Source organism: Papio anubis, chromosome 2, assembly GCF_008728515.1.
Source record: "Papio anubis isolate 15944 chromosome 2, Panubis1.0, whole genome shotgun sequence".
Lineage (NCBI taxonomy): Eukaryota > Metazoa > Chordata > Mammalia > Primates > Cercopithecidae > Papio > Papio anubis.
This window is the reverse complement of record NC_044977.1, coordinates 40,143,918-40,164,600: the sequence shown is the minus strand read 5'-3', so window position 1 is coordinate 40,164,600 and position 20,683 is coordinate 40,143,918. Positions and strand designations below refer to the sequence as shown.

Below are 20,683 nucleotides of genomic sequence, written 5' to 3'. Positions count from 1 at the left end.
GCATTTCTGAGCCCACTTTGTATTCATGAGAAACAAAAACATAACGGGAGAAAAGTTTTAAATAACCAGCATTGTAAGTTTTTGTAAAGTTTGGGATGTCAAAGTATTAACGAAGGATACTGAAAACATACTTTTACTTTGGTCAAATTACTTTTTATGATCTGATTTCTTAATTTTCTGTATTTGAAATCTTGCAAATTTGGAGTATCTACATCTGTAGATAAATAGATAACTAAAACTTAATGGTAGAAATAAGTGTAATTCAGCAACATGATTCAACAGTTTTTATTTTTAGGATAAGTTACCGTTTATTATATTAATATCAAATTTATGTATTGCCTTGTAATGCTAAATGTTCTTAAAAGAATATTTGGGCTACTTCAATTCTACCACCTTCTTTCCCTTCCCCCAGGACATACAAAAGATCTTATATTAGCCAATCCTCTATGTGAATTTCGCCATATCAAGCATTGTGCCTTATTTTAATAAAACTGTTTTGTTGGAATCCATTTCTATATTAAAGTCTCTATAATGTTGATATTTGCCTGATTACTTGTTATATCATTGAATACATACATTAAGTATGTACTAACATTGACTCTGTTCTAGATGCAATGGATAAGATAAATTAGACTTGTCTACTAGTCTTCCTTCTGCTTCCACAGTCTCAATAGACTTACGGATGCATGCTCTAATAAGAAATTGGTGACATCATCCTGCTGACTAAGGCCAGTTATTTCTTGCATTTAGTACAGAATCACACAGTCTTAACCCAGAGTAATACAGTTCTAACTGAGCACATTGACATAGCACTTCATATCAATATTTTATAGTGCCATTAGTTTGGTGACATTAGAACACCTAACATTTTTCTAGATTCCAGGATATGGAAAAATGCTGTGGTTATGAGCTGGTGTAAATAGAGTGGATAGCAAGGACATGTGCTTTGTAAAACAGCTAATGTTTCAAATGTGCTAAGATGGAAGAAACTCAGCATTTCCCTGGTTAATATATAGGATGGTTTGGCTGTGTCGCCACCCAAATCTCATCTTGAATTGTAGCTTCCATAATCCCACGTGTGGTGGGAGGGACCCGGTGGGAGGGACCCAGTGGGAGGTAATTGAATCATGGGGTGGGTTTTCCCATGCTATCCTTGTGATGGTGAATAAGTCTCATGAGATCTGATGGTTGTGAAAAGGGCAGTTCTCCTGCACAAGCCTGCTGCCACATAAGACGTGCCTTTCCTCCTCCTTTGCTTTCCACCGTGATTGTGAGGCCTCCCCAGCCATGTGGAACTGTGAGTCCATTAAACCTCTTTTTCTTTATAAATTACTCAGTCTTGGGTATTTCTTCATAGCAGTATGAAAATGGACTAACACAGATGACTTCTTGGCAAAGATGGCCCAAGAAATTTGAGGGAGAAGAGAAAACACATAGAGTGTAATTCTGATCTCTTTCCTTTTTTTTTGAGACGGAGTTTCGCTCTTGTTGCCCAGGCTGGAGTGCAATGGTCTGATCTTGGCTCACTGCAACCTCCGCCTCCCAGGTTCAAGTGATTCTTCTGCCTCAGCCTCCTGAGTAGCTGGGATTAGAGGCATGCACCACCACGTCCAACTACTTTTGTATTTTTAGTAGAGACGGGGTTTCTCCAGGTTGGTCAGGCTGGTGTTGGACTCCCGACCTCAGGTGATCCACCCACCTCAGCCGCCAAGCTGAGTGCAGTGGTGCAATCTCGGCTCACTGCAACCTCCGCCTCCCAGGTTCAAGCGATTCTCCTGCCTCAGCCTCCCAAGTAGCTGGGATTACAGGCATGTGCCACCAAGCCTGGCTAATTTTGTATTTTTAGTAGTGACGAGGTTACTCCACGTTGGTCAAGCTGGTCTCGAACTCCTGACCTCAGGTGATCTGCCCACCTCGGCCTCCCAAAGTGCTAGGATTACAGGCGTGAGCCACCGTGCACAGCTGAAGGAAGTATTTTCTAAGGTTCTGGTGATTTGTGCTAGCCATATTAGACGTGCAGATAACTTTTAAATTGTTTATGTCAGCAGAGAAGCATAGTGACATTAAGACGTGCGCTCATTACCCATTATATTATTTTTGTACCTTGGTCTGGCTCTAAAATCTTGCTGCTCTCACTTTCTCCCAATCCACAATTCTTCCCACGACTATAAACGTCAAGGCACACAGGAGTTGTTAGGGACAAACTTCCCCAAGAAAGCTTCTTGGTGCTGCCCACCCTTCGCCCAAGTCTCTCTACATTTCTAAGCCCTTGTCTAGGTGCCGCAGTGAAGCCAGCAGACTTCACTTATCAGACCTTGCTGCAATAAGCAAACCCCAATTACAAACCATCTGGACCGCACAGGGGGAAGTCGTGGGAAGCATAAACTACGTACACCCTCCTGTAATAAATGTCACAAGGTGATATGTGGCAAAATTAACCAGCAAACAACCCCGGGATGTGGCTGTACCAAAGAGCTCCCTCAAACTTCCCTCCACAATATAAACCCCTCATTCTATAAGCTTGGGGCTGCCTCCCCTGTCTGTGGTGGAGCAGCCGGCAGGTTAATAAACTTCCTTGCCTGACCTTGAGTCTCTCTCATCCTTTCTCTCGGCTAACCTTACAGGAGTCACACTTCCAATAGTTCCTACCTTTTAAGTGTTTGTGCAACAACCATGAAGAGAAAGTGAGAGAACAACAGAATCAGCTTTATGTAATTGAAACATAAATCCAATAATATAAGGAATGGACATTAAGCTGTGATAAGTTGAGAAAATGGAATTCTTGACTTTCACCTTTGTGAAGCTTTCAACTTCAACACTAAGAAGCAGCCAGACTAGTGTAGTTGATGTATCCCAGAAGAGGAAAGAAAGACAGGGTACTTCCCAGCCATTCTTGGCTGAGTGTACCATGGTTGCCCCAGCGAGGAAAGTTGGTGATTAATACCTGAACCACAGTGAAGTTATATATGCATATGATTGTAAATTGCCACATAAATGTATGCATACATGTTAATTATAAACTTATCCCAAAGAGAAGATTCACTCTTTTATTTATTCTTTGTGATCTTTATGAATTCTCAGGTAATATAATCTTTTCAAGGTACTACTAAGGAAAGGAACTTGAACTGGGTCAAACCAATATTTACATTAAGATAAAACCAAATCATTTATGCAGTCCCATGAGCACATACTACACACATACATACTACACACAGAAAGTATGACCAAAGATTGATGTTTGGTCATTGTACATAAAATTAATGAGCCTGTTACCCTGATGGAGATGATTTTCTGTACATGTCCTTTAGCCCCAGGTCCACATCTAATCTCTTTTATTATGTAACAGTGAGAACCAAGACAAGATGAAGTAATCATATGCTAACAGATCCAGAAATACAAGCCCTACAGGTGCACAACCCAATAAAACTACGCTGTTAGAAAGGTTAGAAAGTCATGTTAGATGCAGATGTTGATTAAAGGAAATCCCTTGGTACTAAAAACCAATCTTTAAAAGACAGCAGCATCACTGAAGATTTTTGGTACTGTTATATTGATTTCCTGCATTTTCTTCTTCTTCTCTTATTTTCTGCCCCCTCTCACTCTGCCTTTTTTTAATCTTCTTTTCCTCTTTTTTATTATGATAATGATGTATAAGTGACAGAATTAAACATAGAGGACACAAGAAGCAGTCTTGTCTTCCAAGGGCTTAGTAAGTAGTTGAGAACTTGAACACTAAGAAGACAGCAATTTAAACATAGTTTCCTTCCCTCCAATTAGTGACTCCAATCTTTAATCAAAAGACAGCTAAGACCTGTGGATTTATGAATAAATATAAGGCTGTGGGCTTTCAATCAGTCCTAGAGGAAAGGGTACCAGGATCCCCCACCAAAGCCTACAACATACACCATCACTGGAAATCAGGGCAAGAACAAACCAGTAGATCCAGGGAAAACTTGGCTCTCTGAGATCTTACGGATCCTAAGGGTAAAGGTTGATTTCACCCCCACATGAATATGTGACTTCTGGTTCTAAAAAGACAAAAGGAACTGAATGGTGGCCCTTGTTCTCCCTACCTCTGAGAGGATTTACGAAGAGCAGGGAGCCAGGTGTCTTCCTCCCAGCTTCAGTAGAAGACTGAAGCTTATCTCTACACAATGAGTTCAAACAGAGGAGACCACTTTGCCTTCCATCACATCTATTGTAGTAGGACGAGCAGCAGACAAAACCCCTCAGACACCTAGTTGAGGAAGGAAAGGGCTTTATTCAGCTGGGAGCGTCAGCAGACTTACATCTCAAAAAACCAAGCTCCCCAAATGAGCAATTCCTGTCCCTTTTAAGGGCTTACAACTCTAAGGGGGTCTGAGTGAGAGGGTCGTGATCGATTGAGCAAGCAGAGGGTATGTGACTGGGGGCTACATGCACTGGGAATCAGAACGGAACAGAACAGGACAGGGATTTTCACGATGCTTTTCCATGCAATGTCTGGAATCTGTAGATAACACAAGCAGTTAAGTCAGGAGTTGATTTTTAACTACTAGGTCCAGGGCATGGTGCCGGGCTGTCTGCCTGTGGATTTCATTTCTGCCTTTTAGTTTTTACTTCTTTTTTCTTTGGAGGCAGAAATTAGGCATAAGACAATATGAGGGGTGGTCTCCTCCCTTACTATGACTCCTGCTTCTCAGGATACTCCACAACAAATCCTGAGCCCGACTGAGTCAACAAAAGAAAAAACAATATATTAATATCTAATGGAAAAAAAAAGAAATAAAAGATTTTCCAACTTAAAATTCCTTACATCAGTGAAGGGAGATGATCACTGTTGAGACCCAAATCAGTGGGCTAGACGATCAAATGGGGAAAATAGCTTAGAACAAGGAGGAAAGATATAAAATGTAAAAGGAAAATATCTTGGGCCCCCAAAATCACTAAGGAAAACTCAAGCTGGAAACTGCTTAGGGCAAACCTGCCTCCCATTTTATTCAAAGTCACTCATCTGCTCACTGAGATAGATGCATATCTGACTTACCTCCTTTGGAAAGGCTAATCAGAAACTCAGAAAAATGTAACTATTTGTGTGTCACCTATCTGTGACCTGGAAGCTCCCTCCCTGCTTCCTGCCTTTAGTTCAAGTTGTCCTGCCTTTCCAGACTGAACCAATGTATTTCTTACCTACATTGATTGATGTCTCATGTCTCCCCAAATGTATGAAAGCAACCTTTGCCCTGACCACTGTGGGCACGTGTCACCAGGACTTCCTGAGGCTGTGTCATGGCACATCCTCAACTTTGGCAAAATAAACTTTCTAAATTAACTGAGACCTGTCTCAGATTTTCTGGGCTCACATTTTGGTAACCACGGGGGGATTCTGAGTGAAGATGCCCCTGACCTTTGACATATCTGTCGGTGCTTGGTACCAGCATGAGCTAACTTTATGGCTCAAACCAATAGGAAAATTTGCTGAGGTCTGAGAGCACCCTTTCCAGAGAATCTCTGATCTCCCAAAATTTGGTAGAGATCTAAAGTTTATTTTGCTGTACAACTCCTCTTTTATTGGAGTTTTACTTTCTTCCAACAGGAAGGCAAGTTTTCCTGCTTCCATGATGATGGAAAGCAGGTAACTCCTTTATGGAGTTTGAGTTCACTTCCAACAGAGATGGGTTTTGTTTTGTTTTGTTTTTTTCTGCTTCTAGGATGGTAGAGAGCAGCCTACAACCTGAGACCCATCGCTAGGTAAAAAGCTGGTTTGGGATTCTGTCTTGCAAATTCCTTTTAAAGGACTGTAGTTAGCATTTAACAACCAGCTGGTGTTAATTTCTGCTACTTAGAGCCCTCAGAAATTGTGTAATTTGTGTGATCATTGTTAGTTTAGCAGCATTTTGTCCTAGCTGAAATATGGTAGTAAGATTAAAAAAAAATTTTTTTTAAAGGAGCTCAATGGTTAAAAGCCAGCTTAATTAAAAGACTAACATCCAAGATGAGTGTGTGCATGTGTGCGTGTTTGTATTTGAAAGGCCTTCATGGTTTTGGGGTTTTTTTGTTTTTCTCTCCCAAGACCTTGTCTTTCTTTGGAGCCAAAGTTGTCTTTTTCGTTTTTTATTTTTCTCAGTTGACCGAATTCTGTTTTCACCTGATTTGTTTGTTTGTTTGTTTTCTAAAATAGTTATTGCAACAGACGCTACTCTTGGGTTTTTAAGAGAGTGTAGTTTAATTTTATGTTTAATTTGGCTCAAATTAAAATAAACGTGTCTTCTTCTAGCCCCACCAGACTTTTTCCTCTCTGTACTTTATGATGTATATTTTGCTGTTTAATTTTCACCTGAGTTGTTTCCTTTAATGTGCAAATTTAAGGCTATTTAGTTGACAACTGGCTAGGGTTGTGAAACAGGGTTTTAAGAATCTGAAAGTCTAAGATAGGAAAGAAAAGGCAGGGGGGTTGGGGTGTCTTTATAAATCTATAAAATGCACTTTCATCGGCATACCTAATATGTTTTTATATGTATTTATATGTTGTGTACAGAATGTTTCACTACTAAAAATATATGAAAAGCTCTAACTAGCTTTAAAAAAAAGTGCTTAAATTAGGTACTAAAAAAAGACTAATCAAATGCTTTTTCAAGCTTATGTAACTTAAGTAAAATCTTTAATAAACAAGTTACCTTTAAAATTATTGGTAAAGTAATATTAGAAGTGTCTTAAGAATTGCCCAGCATACATTTTTGTTTGCATTTATTAATCCAGCAATTTCATAATTATCCCTGCCAAATACTATAAGGTGTCAAAATTTGGCATAAGGGTTACAAAACTGTATACCCAGCCCAAAACAGAATGATCTTCGCTTGTGTAATTTTTAATAAATAAGACATTGATAAGGGTTTAATGAAAATAGCTGCATCTTGAATTTAGTAAGATTACGATAACATCTAACCCTGTGGCTTTAGACAGTCTGGGTTCACAGACAATAAGATTTGTTTTGGGAAAGGACTGTTATCTTTGTTTCAAAGCTAAGCTATAAACTAAGGTCTTCCCAAAGTTAGTTTGACCTATGCCCAGCAATAAACAAGAAAAACTTGGAGGTTAAGAGCAATATGGAGTCAGTTAGGTCAAATCTTTTCTTCACTGTCTCAGTTATAATTTTGCAATGGTAGTTTAATAACTTTAAATCATGACTATCACAGTTTTCATAAATAATCCAGGTAAACAATTAAAACAATTAGGTAAATATAATGGGGATAAATACTTATAGACAAACTAGTCGTAATTTAGAATATAAACTTAGAGAATAGATATTTCATTATTTGGGTATTTTCCAACATATATATATATAGTAGGAAAACACTCTTGCTAAAGGAAAAGTATATCCTTTTTTTAAAAAAAAGGTGAAGAAGTTTTGTCTAATTCAAAGCTTATTAAAGGTTATGGATAAAACAAGAGGAAAGGAACCAGGAATTTAAAAAGATGTAAAGAAAGTTATAAAAATAAAGATGCTTTTTTTTTTAATTTTTTTGAGATGGAGTCTCACTCTGTTGCCCAGGCTAGAGTGTGGTAGCATGATCTCAGCTCACTGCAACCTTCACCTCCCGGGTTCAAGCGATTCTTCCGCCTCATACTCCTGAGTAGCTGGGACTACAGGCATGTGCCACCACACCCAGCTAATTTTTGTAGTTTTAGTACCAACAGGGTTTCACCATGTTGGTCAGGCTCATCTCAAACTCCTGACCTTGTGATCTGCCCGCCTCGGCCTCCCAAAGTGCTGGGATTACAGGTGTGAGTCATCGTGCCCAGCTGTGATATTTATTTATTTATTTATTTATTTTAGGTAAAAATGCTTAAAGAGAAATAATTTTATATAACAAATAATCTTGTATGGTAAGTTTAGTCCTAAAATAAAATAACTGGTTGTTTAAAAAGAAGGGATGTTCAGAACAAATCAGAAAGTCCGACCATGTCATGAACAGTCAGTGTAAGTCACAATAAGAGGATTTATATATTAAAAAAAAACACCAAAAACTTTTATATAATCAAGTTCTCATATTATTATTAAGTTTTGGTTGGCTTAGGGAAAAAAATTGAGATAAATTTTTTTTAAAACAAAGGTTATTATATCCATGTATTTTCCTGTATGTGCTTTTAAAGTCCTTATAACACTGAGTTACAGGGCTTTAACTCCTGGGTCTGAAAAAGGACACCAAGTCCTGCTAAATCTTAAACACTGACAGCAATTAAAGCCTCATCTTCAGGCCCCATAGAAGATGCCAGTCAAAACAAACTGCATTCCTGAGACACAGGGCAAGAAATTAAAGCTATTCAACTCCTCAAGGCCCAGGAACTATCACAGAAGAGGTGAGCGAGTAAGATTGTAAGGGCCAATTTTGAAAGATATAATAAGTTCAGTTTCTCTATAAATTAATGACTAATGTCAAAGGCACACTGATACAAAACCAGTATATGGACCCCTGTGTCAGATTAACAAGGTTTTTTTGAAGCATTAACCAACTTCTTAATAAAGGTTATAAAAAGCTTATTGAAGTTATATTTTATAATCAAGATTAAATTTTATAGATTGTTTACAAAATTTTGAAAAACAAATATAATTGGCTTCATGCTATTTTTATTAGGGCTTCTTATTTAGACAATTAAGTCTCCTCTCTCAAAGAATGAAGTTTTTCGCTTTTTTTAAAATGCTTGAATTATCATGTTGGTTAAATAAATGACTTTACAGTGACCTGTAATCTTATTTTGTAATATCAAGAGTTTTAAACCTTTTATATTTGACAAACTTTCCAAAATCAAACTATAAATTATGTCTTTTTCTAACCTAATTAATCCTTTACAATATTAGTTTCTCTAAAGTCCAAAAATGACATAATTTGGCTTATTTGGTATAAAAATTATATAGGAAGCATTGTCAAATATGAAATGGCATTTGGTTTTCTTGGACTGTGTTTGTATAAATATGTTATTGGTATGTGTTCCAAAATTATGGGAAACTCCTGTAATTCTGATACAACTTAGTGTACATTATCAGTAATAATCATAATTGTTATGTTAAAATTATTTTGTGCCACAGAGGTAACAAATTTCCTTGTCAATTGTGTCTTTTTTTTTGAGACAGAGTTTTGCTCTTGTTGCCGAGGCTGGAGTGCAACAGTGCAATCTCGACTCACTGCAACCTCCGCCTCCCAGGTTCAAGTGATTATCCTGCCTCAGCCTCCTGAGTAGCTGGGATTACAGGCATGTGCCACCATGCCTGGCTAATTTTGTGTTTTTAGTAGAGATGGGGTTTCTCCATGTTGGTGAGGCTGGTCTCGGACTCCCGACCTCAGGTGATCCGCCCACCTTGCCCTCCCAAAGTGCTGGGATTACAGGCATGAGCCACTGTGTGTGACCAATTGTGTCTTTTAACTATGGCTGCCTTAAAACATTTTTTTCATTCACAGACAATTGTCTTGTTTTGTCTTGTTTTAAATCTTCTTTAAAAGGTTGGTTTATAATCAGCTATAGGACTCTAACAGGTGCACTTAAATGCAAGTTTTCTGATGACTTTGGAAATTGTGACATTGGAATAAAGGAAAAAACTTTCAGAACTCTCATGGATAGCTGAAATGTTCATGACTATCAAACAGAAGAGGAGTTAACTGAATTAACTGAACCAATAGAAAACTGAAGTAATCTTTTTGACCTTTTGCTTAAAACATTGCTGAAAGTGTGTTTTGCATAGTTAAAACTTTTCTTTTAAGCTATTTACAGCTTTTAACAATTGAGTAAAGTATACTCCTGTGAACAAAATTTGGAGCATATTTGTTTCTCTCTACCTGATTTCTCCAGAATTTGGAAACTATTCTGTGAGTATTCTTAATTTATGGCATTATAGTTATTTGAATAAGTACAATAAGAATCTGTTTTCTTTTGCAATAGGCCACAATTAGAGAAACTGGTTATTTTACTAAGGCTTTGACTGGAATGGTGTGCTTTCCTTTAAGGAATCAAACTTAACTTATGGAGCCAATAAAGCCCTTGAAAAAACTGTTCTCATATTTTGTGTACACAGGCCCTGTACAGGGAGTCTGACCTGTGGTAAGTAAAGAATGTCACTTTCTGACAGGTGCAGAATCCCAGGTTTATCTTGGAACCTCAAGAGGAGAGAAAATTCACCCAAATCATAGCTATTTTATGGCACAAATCCATGGCTAGGCTCAGCTTTAAAAAGTCTTATCTGAGATTCCTCCTATGGAACAAAGTTCCATCAAAGCCAATTTAAAGGCCTATGTAAAAACTAATTATTCTTCCTGCACTGTATACAAATAATTAGCCAAGTATAATAATAATAAAAAAAACCAGTCCTACCATGATTTGTCTTCAGTAAAAATGGGAAACTGGAGAGAGAAAAATTGTGTTTCAAAACTTCAGTAGACCTATTGTTAGATTCTAGTCTTGCCTAATTTTTTTTCAATTTATAATATTCTCTACAGTTCAGACTGAATTCCAATTTTTCTTGGCTACAAGTCTTCAAAATAATGCTTTCAATTTTTTTCCTTCTTTTTTCCGTTTTTCCTAATTCGGAGTCACTGAACACTAAGCTGTGCTTTCTTAAGACCCTGTGAACTGAAGCCAGACAACTTGAACTTCAGAAGAAAATAACAGCAAACTATTTACATACATAAGCCACTTTCATAGCTGCCTACTAATGTATGGACTTCAGAGTAATATGGCCAATACCGATTTTTCTAGGATGATTATTTTATTTTTTCTCTCTTCCTCCCTGCTATTTTCTCTTCACAGGACATGAGACTTCACAACCTGCTAAAAATGAGCTTTTGGGACTACCCAGCTAGGAATAAACTGTCCTAGCCATGAGAGATCAGATGAAACCTGAGACCAGAGACCGTTTTCTTGTAAAATGCTTTCTCCAAAAGATTTTTAAAAAGGAAAAGGGGGAAATGTGAAAGGAAAATATCTTGGGCCCCCAAAATCACTAAGGAAAACTCAAGCTGGAAACCGCTTAGGGCAAACCTGCCTCCCATTTTATTCAAGGTCACTCCTCTGCTCACTGAGATAGATGCATATCTGACTTACCTCCTTTGGAAAGGCTGATCAGAAACTCAAAAGAGTGTAACTATTTGTGTATCACCTATCTGTGACCTGGAAGCTCCCTCCCTGCTTCCTGCCTTTAGTTCAAGTTGTCCTGCTTTTTCAGACTGAACCAATGTACTTCTTAACTACATTGATTGATGTCTCATGTCTTCCCAAATGTATGAAACCAACCTTTACCCTGACCACTGTGGGCACGTGTCACCAGGACTTCCTGAGGCTGTGTCATGGCACATCCTCAACTTTGGCAAAATAAACTTTCTAAATTAACTGAGACCTGTCTCAGATTTTCTGGGTTCACAAAAGCAATTAAAATCGTGAGAGAAAGGATATGACATTTTGAGGATAGATCCAAGAAATTTAGTATATTATATTGGGAGATCCAGATGGGGAAAAAGGCACATAGAAGGAAAGGCAACATAAGAAAGGAGAAAAATTTTTGGACCAAGAAATACTTGAATCTACAGATTGAATGGATTCACCAAGTTCCAGGCTCCAGGCTGGATTGATAAATTCACACATACACACACCCTTAGCAATACCCTGGAAAGATTCTGGAACTCCAAGGAAAAAAAGAAGTCTTTACAAACTTTTCCACTCAGAAAAAATAAATTGCCTTATTAATTATAATGCAAACCGAATCAGACCTCTTGTGCATCAGCAGCAGCTGGAAGTTAGTGGAATATCTGCAGACTTCTGAAATGCATGGACTCCAACTCAAGAATTTATTGACCAACCAAAGAATCATTTAGTTGTCAGAGTGATAGGAAGAAATTATTTGTAGGTATGTAAGAAGTCAAAGACTAATGCCTACATTTTCCCACCTTAAGAAAATACTTAAGAAGTGGCTCTAGCCAGGTGATAGATTAACCATAAGAGAAACTACAAGATGATAAAGAAGGGAAGAAATGGTAGTGATACAGGAGCTGAAAAGAAATTATTTAGGCAGTTAGTGAGGGTAAGAGAGTCCTCAGTGAGGCTTCACTCAAAACCATTTCTTTTCTAACAAACAGCAGCCAGTAAAATCGAGCTGCAGACATAGATAAACAAGCTGGAAGCTTGCACAGGTGAATGATGGCAGCTGTGTCAAGAGGAAAAGGCTACCTGGGGGCCAGGCATGTTCAACATGGAAGCTCCATCTTCCATTTTCTTTGTCACCACATGTGCAGTAAAGAAACAGGGAACATGGTGCCAGCTAGGTAGAAAACTCATTTGCATAATAAAAGATTAGGGTGCAGTGGCCAGCCTCTTCGGATGCTATGCAAATGGCACACTGGTCCAACCAATTCTCTGCACCCTATGTACATCAGACACCACTTTCTCAAGCCCATCTGTAAAACCAGCCGCATCTTGCCAGGTACCAGGAGATCCATTTGGAACCCCCTCCCGCTGCACAAGGGAGCTTTTCTCTTTTGCCTATTAAACTTTCACTCTTAAACTCACTCCTTGTTAGTCTGTTTCCTTGATTTCTTTGGTGTGAGGCAATGAACCTCGAGTATTACCCCAGACAAACAACACTGCTTCAGTAGTGAGCAACAAAATGTAGAACAAATAAGTCAATATAAAGACATATATAGATGAAATATGTCTAGATAATCACAGACTGAGAATGTATAAGTGCAGATATGAAACAACATAATAGCTAAATATATGAAGCAAAACCTGTAAGAAATACAAGAAAAATTTGATTAAATTATATTGGAAAACTTAAATTTTTTTTTCAGAATTGGATAAATTTGGTATATAGCAAATGTGGGATGGCATAGGAATTAAATAATACAATTAATAAATGATGTGGTATCTATGTGTAAGATCTAACATCCCTCGAACAACAAGAAAACATGTTTTCGTACCGATAGAATATTTACAAAAGTCAGTCATATTTGACCAAGAAGAAAACCTTAACAGACTCTAAAAACCACATTCCTTGATTTCAAGCCAACAGATTGAAAACAAATAATGTAAAGATAGCAAGAAACCATACACAGAAAAAAATGTTTTAAGTTATAAAATATCTATAGAGCAACGAAAAAGAGAAGACTTTTTACCAAAATCCAAATGACACAGTGGAAATTACTCAGAAGAAAATGTGTACCTTAATTTTTTCATAAAATAATATAAAAAAATGTTAGATTTCATTTCAAGAAATTTTAAAAAAAGAGCAACAAAGTCAATTTTTAAAAATTAGAAAGACGGCCGGGCACAGTGGCTCATGCCTGTAATCCCAGCACTTTGAGAGGCCGAGGTGGGCAGATTACAAGGTGAAGAGTTTGAGGCCACCCTGGCCAACATGGTGAAACTCCATCTCTACTAAAAAAAAAAATACAAAAATTAGCTGGGCATGGTGGTGGGCGCCTGCAGTCCCAGCTACTCTGGAGGCTGAGGCAGAAGAATCACTTGAACCTGGGACGCGCAGGTTGCAGTGAGCCGAGATCGCACCACTGCACTCCAGCCTGGGCGACAGTGAGACTCTGTCTCAAAAAAAAATAAAAATAAAAATAAAAATTAGAAAGAGGATTTATAAAGACAAAAGCTAAAATTAATTTAATAGAAAACAGTAGAATGGACAAATAAATACAAAATCCTTTGCAAAAGATGAAAAAGATCTATTCTGATTAAGAAAAAAGACTGAGCAAAAGGAATAAAATTAAGAATTCTGTAGAAAACTACAAATGAGGAGAAATTAAAATTATAATAAGAGAAACCCATGGCAACAAACTGGAATCCTAAAGAAAATAGCTGATTTCCTAGTAAAAATACAAATTACCAAAATTGACTCTGAAATAAGGATGGTATAAATAGATCAATTAGCACAGAAAAGTTTGGAATTGTCCTTAAAAGTCTTGCATTGGGAAAGATCCCACGATTACATGGGTTCACAGCTGAGTGTTAGTTGACTTTTTACTGAATTCTTTTTTTCTTGGTTTTTAAAAGGCTTTACTGGGGAAACGTACAGTGGTGAAGACCGTCCTTGGAGGCCCCAGGACGCCATCCTCCATGTTGCTGGGCAGTCGAAGTTCCCCGGGGCCCCTGCTCAGAAGCGTGTCACCAGTCTCTGCGGGGGCCTAGTCTGTGACTCCTGAAGGGGCCCATCCAGGGTAGCCACTACCCCCCATTCCTTGCTGCTGCTGCTCCTGTTCCAGGTTCCACTGCAGGACCTGCACTGGTTGGCAATGACTTGCAGTATGCCATCGAGGAAGTTGCCCTGGGGGATGAGGCCGATGAAGATTTTCGTCTCAGAGGAGTACAGGAGCATGAGCACACGGATCTCGCACGACGCTTTGTAGGAAAAGTGCACTCACCCGGCGAAGCCATTGTCCATGATCCGGCACAGGCTCTTCAGCGTCTCCAGGTCCTTGGTGAAGTGGAAGTGCACCAGGCGCTAGTTCTGCAACAGCAGCACCAGGGTGGTCAGCAGCTGCTGCGGAATGAGCTGCATGTACAGCTTCCTCGGCCACTGCTCGGTCCCCAGGATCTCCCCTGGTTCACGTAGACGTGGGACCGCAGCCACCTCTTGGACCGACTGTTGGGATCAGGCCTGGGTTCCTGCCACTCCATGACGCCGCTCCACGCCAGGAACTTGTTGTTGACTGGGCCTGAGTTGACACCACCAGGTCCCACTGCCTGCTTGTGGGTAGTGATGACCTGCCGGATGGCGCTGACGAAGCCGCTCTGGTCGTAGGGGATGAAGCCCATGAAGATCTTCGTCCTGGAAGAGTACAGGAACATGAGCACGCACATCTTGTAGGGGGAGATGTGGGGAAAGGACATGCAGCCCGCGAAGCCGTTGCTCATGATGCGGCAGAGCCTGTTGAGCAAGCAACAGGGGTCTCAGCGTGGCCATCAGCTGCTGCGGGATCAGCTGCATGATCAGCTTCAGCTGCCACTGGTTGGTCTCCAGGTTCACATAGGCTTGGCAGAGCAGGGCGCGCTTCAACTTTACAGTGGAGTCGGAGTAGAGTCTGCGCTTCTCCTGTCACTCGAGGACGCCGCTCCAGGCCAGCAGCTTGTTGCTGAGCCGGTGCTCACTCACGGTCAGACCCCTGAGGGTGAGCCCAGGTGAGGAGGGACCGGTGGCACCCAGCGCCCCGAAGACCCGGGCACTTTTCATGGGAGGGGCCGAGCAGGCCCGGAGCTGCAGAGGCTGCGGGCCTCGGGGGCTGGCCGGCCAGGAGCGCTAGCGGACAGCGCGCACTGCGAGGGGCCGCGCGGGGCAGCCGTGACCCCCTAGGGGGCCCCTGGCTCCAGAGCGGTACGGGGCCCGGCGCGGACTGACCATGGCCGGCGCGGGCGAGGGGCGAGCGGCGAGCGGGCGGGGAGCTGCCGCGGGCCACACAGGGGGCTGCGGGCTCGCGGCTTCGGGGCAGACGGGCTGAGCCGTACCAAGCGTGGGAGACGCGCCGCCGGAGAGCGGTAGCCGCGACCCAACCACTGCAACTTTTACTGAATTATAATGTTATTTTAAATGGTCAAGGCCTAGAAAAAAAAAAGGGACTTTCCTCGATTCATTTCATAGTTTAATATTAATATAGTTAACATAGTTCATCTAATCTGCCAATGATTATAAAATTCACATTATGTACCATTACACTTCTTAGCACTTAGAATATTTATTTTTAAGTTTACCGAAAGCACTGCTTTGGGCTTTTTTTGAGACAGAGTCGCGCTCTGTCGCCCAGGCTGGAGTGCAGTGGCGCAATCTCCGCTCACTGCAAGCTCCACCTCCCGGGTTCACGCCATTCTCCTGCCTCAGCCTCCCGAGTAGCTGGGACTACAGGCACCCGCCACCACGCCCTGCTAATTTTTTGTATTTTTAGTGGAGACGGGATTTCACCGTGTTAGACAGGATGGTCTCGATCTCCTGACCTCATGATCCGCCTGCCTGGGATTACAGGCGTGAGCCACCGCGCCCTGCTTTGGGCTTATTTTAAGAGATTTTTGAACATCTATCATTCCTCAGCATTTTTTATTTTTTTATTTTTTTGAAACAGTCTCACTCCCGTCATCCAGGCTGGAGTGCAGTGGCATGTTCTCGGCTTACTGCAACCTGTGCCTCCCAGTTCAAGCAATTCTCTTGCCTCAGCTGGGATTACAGGAATGTGCCACCACGTCTGGCTAATTTTTTTTTTTTTTTTTTTTTTTTTTGTATTTTAAGCAGAGACGGGGTTTCATCATGTTGGCCAGGCTGGTCTCGAACCCCTGGTCTCGGGTGATGCGCCCGCCTCGGCCTCCCAAAGTGCTGGGATTACAGGCGTGAGCCAAAACGCCCGACCTCATTCTTCTGCATTTATAAAAAAGGAAATAGCTTCATGCTCAGAGTTTTGTTCTTTTGGATCACTTTTCAAGTCAAAGCTGCTGATGTCAGCGTTTCTCTATGTAATACTGTTCTCTGCACCAAAAATCATGAGTAATATGACCTTTTCCAAAAGAAGCGTCCATTATCGTCTCTGTGATTTTTTCCAAACTTCTGACATTCCGTTGGCAAGTTTTGATGCTGTAGCTTTCTTGTTATTGCCAGCAGGTGTCAATGGAAGGTTCCAGGCAAGTTCACACAGGCACAGGTACAGGCACAGGTGATGATAACTGTCATGACGGCCCTGGCCAACGGCAATCATCCGCCTTATCCTGATTTCAGAGATGTTAAAATGTGAAAAAAATATGCATCATGGAATCAGTGAAATATAGTAGTACACTACCAGAAAATTATAGATTAACCTCACACATAGAGTACAGGCACAATCATCCTAGATAAGATATTAGCAACTGGAACCCTGCAATGTGTCTAAAGAATAATGACCAAATACCCAGACTTTGGTATTTGAGAAGCAGTTGGGCAGTTAACAGGAAGAGAAACTGAGTGAAGGTAATGAAGCCATGCCTAGAACATTGCTGGTGGTGTCGCCTTTTTTTTTTTTTTTTTTTTTTTTTTTTTTAGAAAAACAGTATTTGCCTGGAGACCCGAGTTACAATCCTGGCTTAGTCACGTACCATCCATGTGACTTGGACCAGTACAAGTCATTCCTTGGTCCTGTGTCTTCAAGTAAAAGGAGAACCTCCCCAAGGTTCTTTTCAGCTCTGATATTCAAGGAGTCCATGAGTCTAGGACAGTTTCTCAACTACCAAGAAGAATCCATCTCAGGTTTTATATAGGATCTGTACAAGTCCGACCTTGGTTACTCAGGTAGAAAACTGGTCACACTGCCCAATAAATCCTCCTGCTCTCTAATTTCACACAGTGCAGAGTCTAATCAACAGCTTGAATAGAAATAAAACATTACCAGGTTCCCCTCCCCAACCTGTTTCAGACAAATATGCATGTCCTGGCTCCTTTCTGAACCCAAGCCTAGGTAGGCCTCCTACGCAAATCGCCTTCAGGGAGTCAACAGGCAGAGCCTTGAGCCTGTTTCTACTGCCACCCTGCAGCTTCTCACGCACTCAGACACTCTGTTCCCGTGACTTCTTGATTCCCCTCTTGATATTTCTTTTATTTAAAATAAATTTACATATATTTGTTTACTAAAAAAATTAAATGGAAAAATATACATAACCTCAAATTTACCATTTTAACCATTTTTAAGTGTCCGGTTCAGTGGCATTAAGCACATTCACATTGGTGTGCAACCTATTTACTTTTTCCATTAACAAAATTATATGCCCTTAGTAACAAATGCAAATATTTTCTAAAGGTATCAAATGAAAACTGAAGGTCTCCCAGTCGTTCTTTCCTAAGGAAATTATTCAAGTTTCTTGTGGATGCTTCCAGCAATTAATATATATGTGTGTGCTGTTTTGTATTTACACAGGCAGTTTTCATTTTTAAAGATTTATACACATTGTGTCGCCTCTTGCTTTTTACATTTAATAAAATATTTTGGAGCTGTTTCTATGTCAACACACACAGCTCTATCTCATTCTTTTCATTGTTTTTAAATGCGTGATTATGAGATAATTTAACAGGTATCCTATTGTGTTATTTTTTTTCAGTTTTTCTGTGGCTTTTTTTTTTTTTTTGCTACATTTGGTTTTTCTATTACAAATACCATCCTTGAAAATACAATTTGTCATATATTAGCTATTACATCTGTAGTCTCAATTCTTAACTGTGGGATTGCAAGAATAAAGGAGACGTGCATTTGTGTCCTTTTTCTATAATACAACTGTGATTGTAAGTAGAGTGCTTTCCTGAATTCTTTGTAGCCAACTGGTCAGAGGTGAGGGTTACCTGGGGACCTTAAACTAGCAGATACTGCCTGAAGTGAGGGCAGTTTGGCCTAACTCTGGTAGTTGGTGTTAGAACTCATAGGGAAGGAGAATCTCTAGGCAGAAGTTGGGACTGTGAGGTCCAGTCACCCCTACCTTTGGGGAGAGTCTAGTTCTATGACACAAAGGGTTAAGAAAATTAATTTCCATTCATGCTCATTACTAAAGACTTGAGCAACTCTGTGAATTAGCAAATGGACTGTCCTTCTGGAATGTTCTTTGATATCTCTGTTCTAAAGACTTGGCCTGATAGGCTACTTCTATAGGCCAAGGGAAGTTAATAGTTTCATCAAGGGTTGTAAGTTATTCAACTTTTTGTCCCTCTCTGAGAACCTACAAGAGTGCTTCCCTATGATAGATAATTAAAATAATAATAGTAGTAATAGTAGTAGTAGTAATAATTATTTTATTTTATTTTTCTTACAGAGATGGTGTCTCACTTTGTCACCCAGCCTGGAGTGCAGTGGTGCAATCTCAGCTCTCTGCAGCAATGACCCCCCAGGCTCAAGTTATCCTCCTGCCTCAGCCCCCCAAGTAGCTGGGACTACAGGCATGCACCACCACACCCAGCTGTTTTTTTTGTTGTTGTTGTTGTTTGGTTTTTTTTCCAGAGATGGGTTTTGCCATGTTGTCCAGGCTGGTCTCAAACTCCTGAGCTCAGGCAATCTGCCCTCCTTGGCCTCCCAAAGTGTTGAGATTATAAGCATGAGCCACCACACCTGGCCAGTAACAATAATTTAATAGAACTCAGGAAGGTCCACATATGGTCAAAGGGCTTGAGAATCACCTATCTTATGGGTTAAAAAAGAAAAGGTCAAGCCAAAACAATAAAGATAGAAAGGAAATGTGATGACAGTTTATGAAATCGTGGAAAGTGTAACGGAGGCAACCCAGAGCTGGAAAATTTAACGCAAGCAGTACACACAGTGGATAACAGACTGTGAAATAGTGCAAACTGCAAATATCAAAAGGGTTTAAAGGAAACTCAAGAAATACAAACTAAAATAGACAATTTATTAAGGAAAAATAAAGATTCAGGAAATTTATCATAACTTTCTGAGGTCATAGAGCAGAATCAAGCATTTGTACAATATGTGCTTAGGATTCACTCCAGAAGTAGAGGCCTCAGAGGAGATAAATGGCAATGACTCAGTCTCATCTCCTGAAAGGAGATTACACCAGACTTGGCTCAGCCTGCTTAGGATACGCTGAGGCTCATTCAGTTGCCCAGTCATGTTGGAACTCTTTGACCTGCCCTCAGTTGTCAGTTTACACACCCCAAAAGAAATCATTTTAGTCTTTTCTCTGGGATCCCTGACACATTTCCATTTCTACTGGCACTGTTGTGTACTCTGGTAGGGAGGGAGACTGAACAAGTCTTGGCAATTTGTTATTATTTATTAAGGAGTCCAGCTCCAGGTCAAAATCCTATGTGTGATCTTTCAGGCCTGATCATAAGCAATTACTGGGCTTTGTCTGGCAGGCCTGATTGAGGAGAAGCTGCCTCCCCATACCACACTTGCACTGTCAGTGCATTGTAGCTTTGTGAAGGGAGTTGCAGTCAAGAACTCAACCCTTCTTCTCCCCACCCCAACCAGCCATGCCTATTCACAATCCTGGCCCTGGTGCCTTCATTCACCGCCCTCCTTACTGGGGGCTTTGCTGAGGCACTTTTTCCCACTTTGACTCAGTACCTTTCTACTCCTAGACCTTCTCCCCCTGTCTCTCAGGTCTATAAAGAGGCAGGAGCCTTTTGTTCTGGGCTCCTTAACAGTGAGACGATTCCCTCCATGTGTACAGCACTCACCTGAAAAGTTCTCAAAGTACGTACATTAACAACCTGAGAAGTTTTCAAAGTACGTACATTAACAAACTAAATGCTCAGCAATAAGGACTGTGCAAATAAATTTTGGTACATTTATAAGATATAAGACTATGCAGATATTTTAAATGATAACAGATATAAAAATACACTGATTACAGGCAGTTTAAAGCAACATGTGTTCTGTATTTGCATTCATGTAAAAAAAGTATACAAACAGTATAGGTTATGAATGATCACCTCCACAATATTACCAGTGGTTATCTCTGGGTGGTAAAGTAATGCACGTTTCATTTTCTTGCCTATCTATATTTTCTAATCTAGGATTACCCAACCAGGTATTATTTCTGTAATAAGAAGAAAACAATAAAAGTTATTATTTTTAATATACATACTCCTTAAGGGGGCAATTTGATATCTAGGAATTCATCTTAAGGAAAAAATTGTAAGCATGCATGCAAGATTTAGCTATAGTCATGTTTATTGCAAGGTTGTTTCTAATAGTGAAAAATT

At 40.2% G+C, this 20,683-nt stretch overlaps 1 pseudogene across 1 annotated transcript; it reads right to left on the bottom strand.

Annotated features, from left to right (window-relative positions):
- Positions 1–14,008: 14,008 nt before the first annotated feature.
- On the bottom strand, positions 14,009–15,367 carry LOC100999529 (annotated as a pseudogene). The gene has a single exon (XR_002520289.2). The product of XR_002520289.2 is annotated as a prostate tumor-overexpressed gene 1 protein pseudogene (transcript).
- Between the last annotated feature and the right edge of the window lie 5,316 nt (positions 15,368–20,683).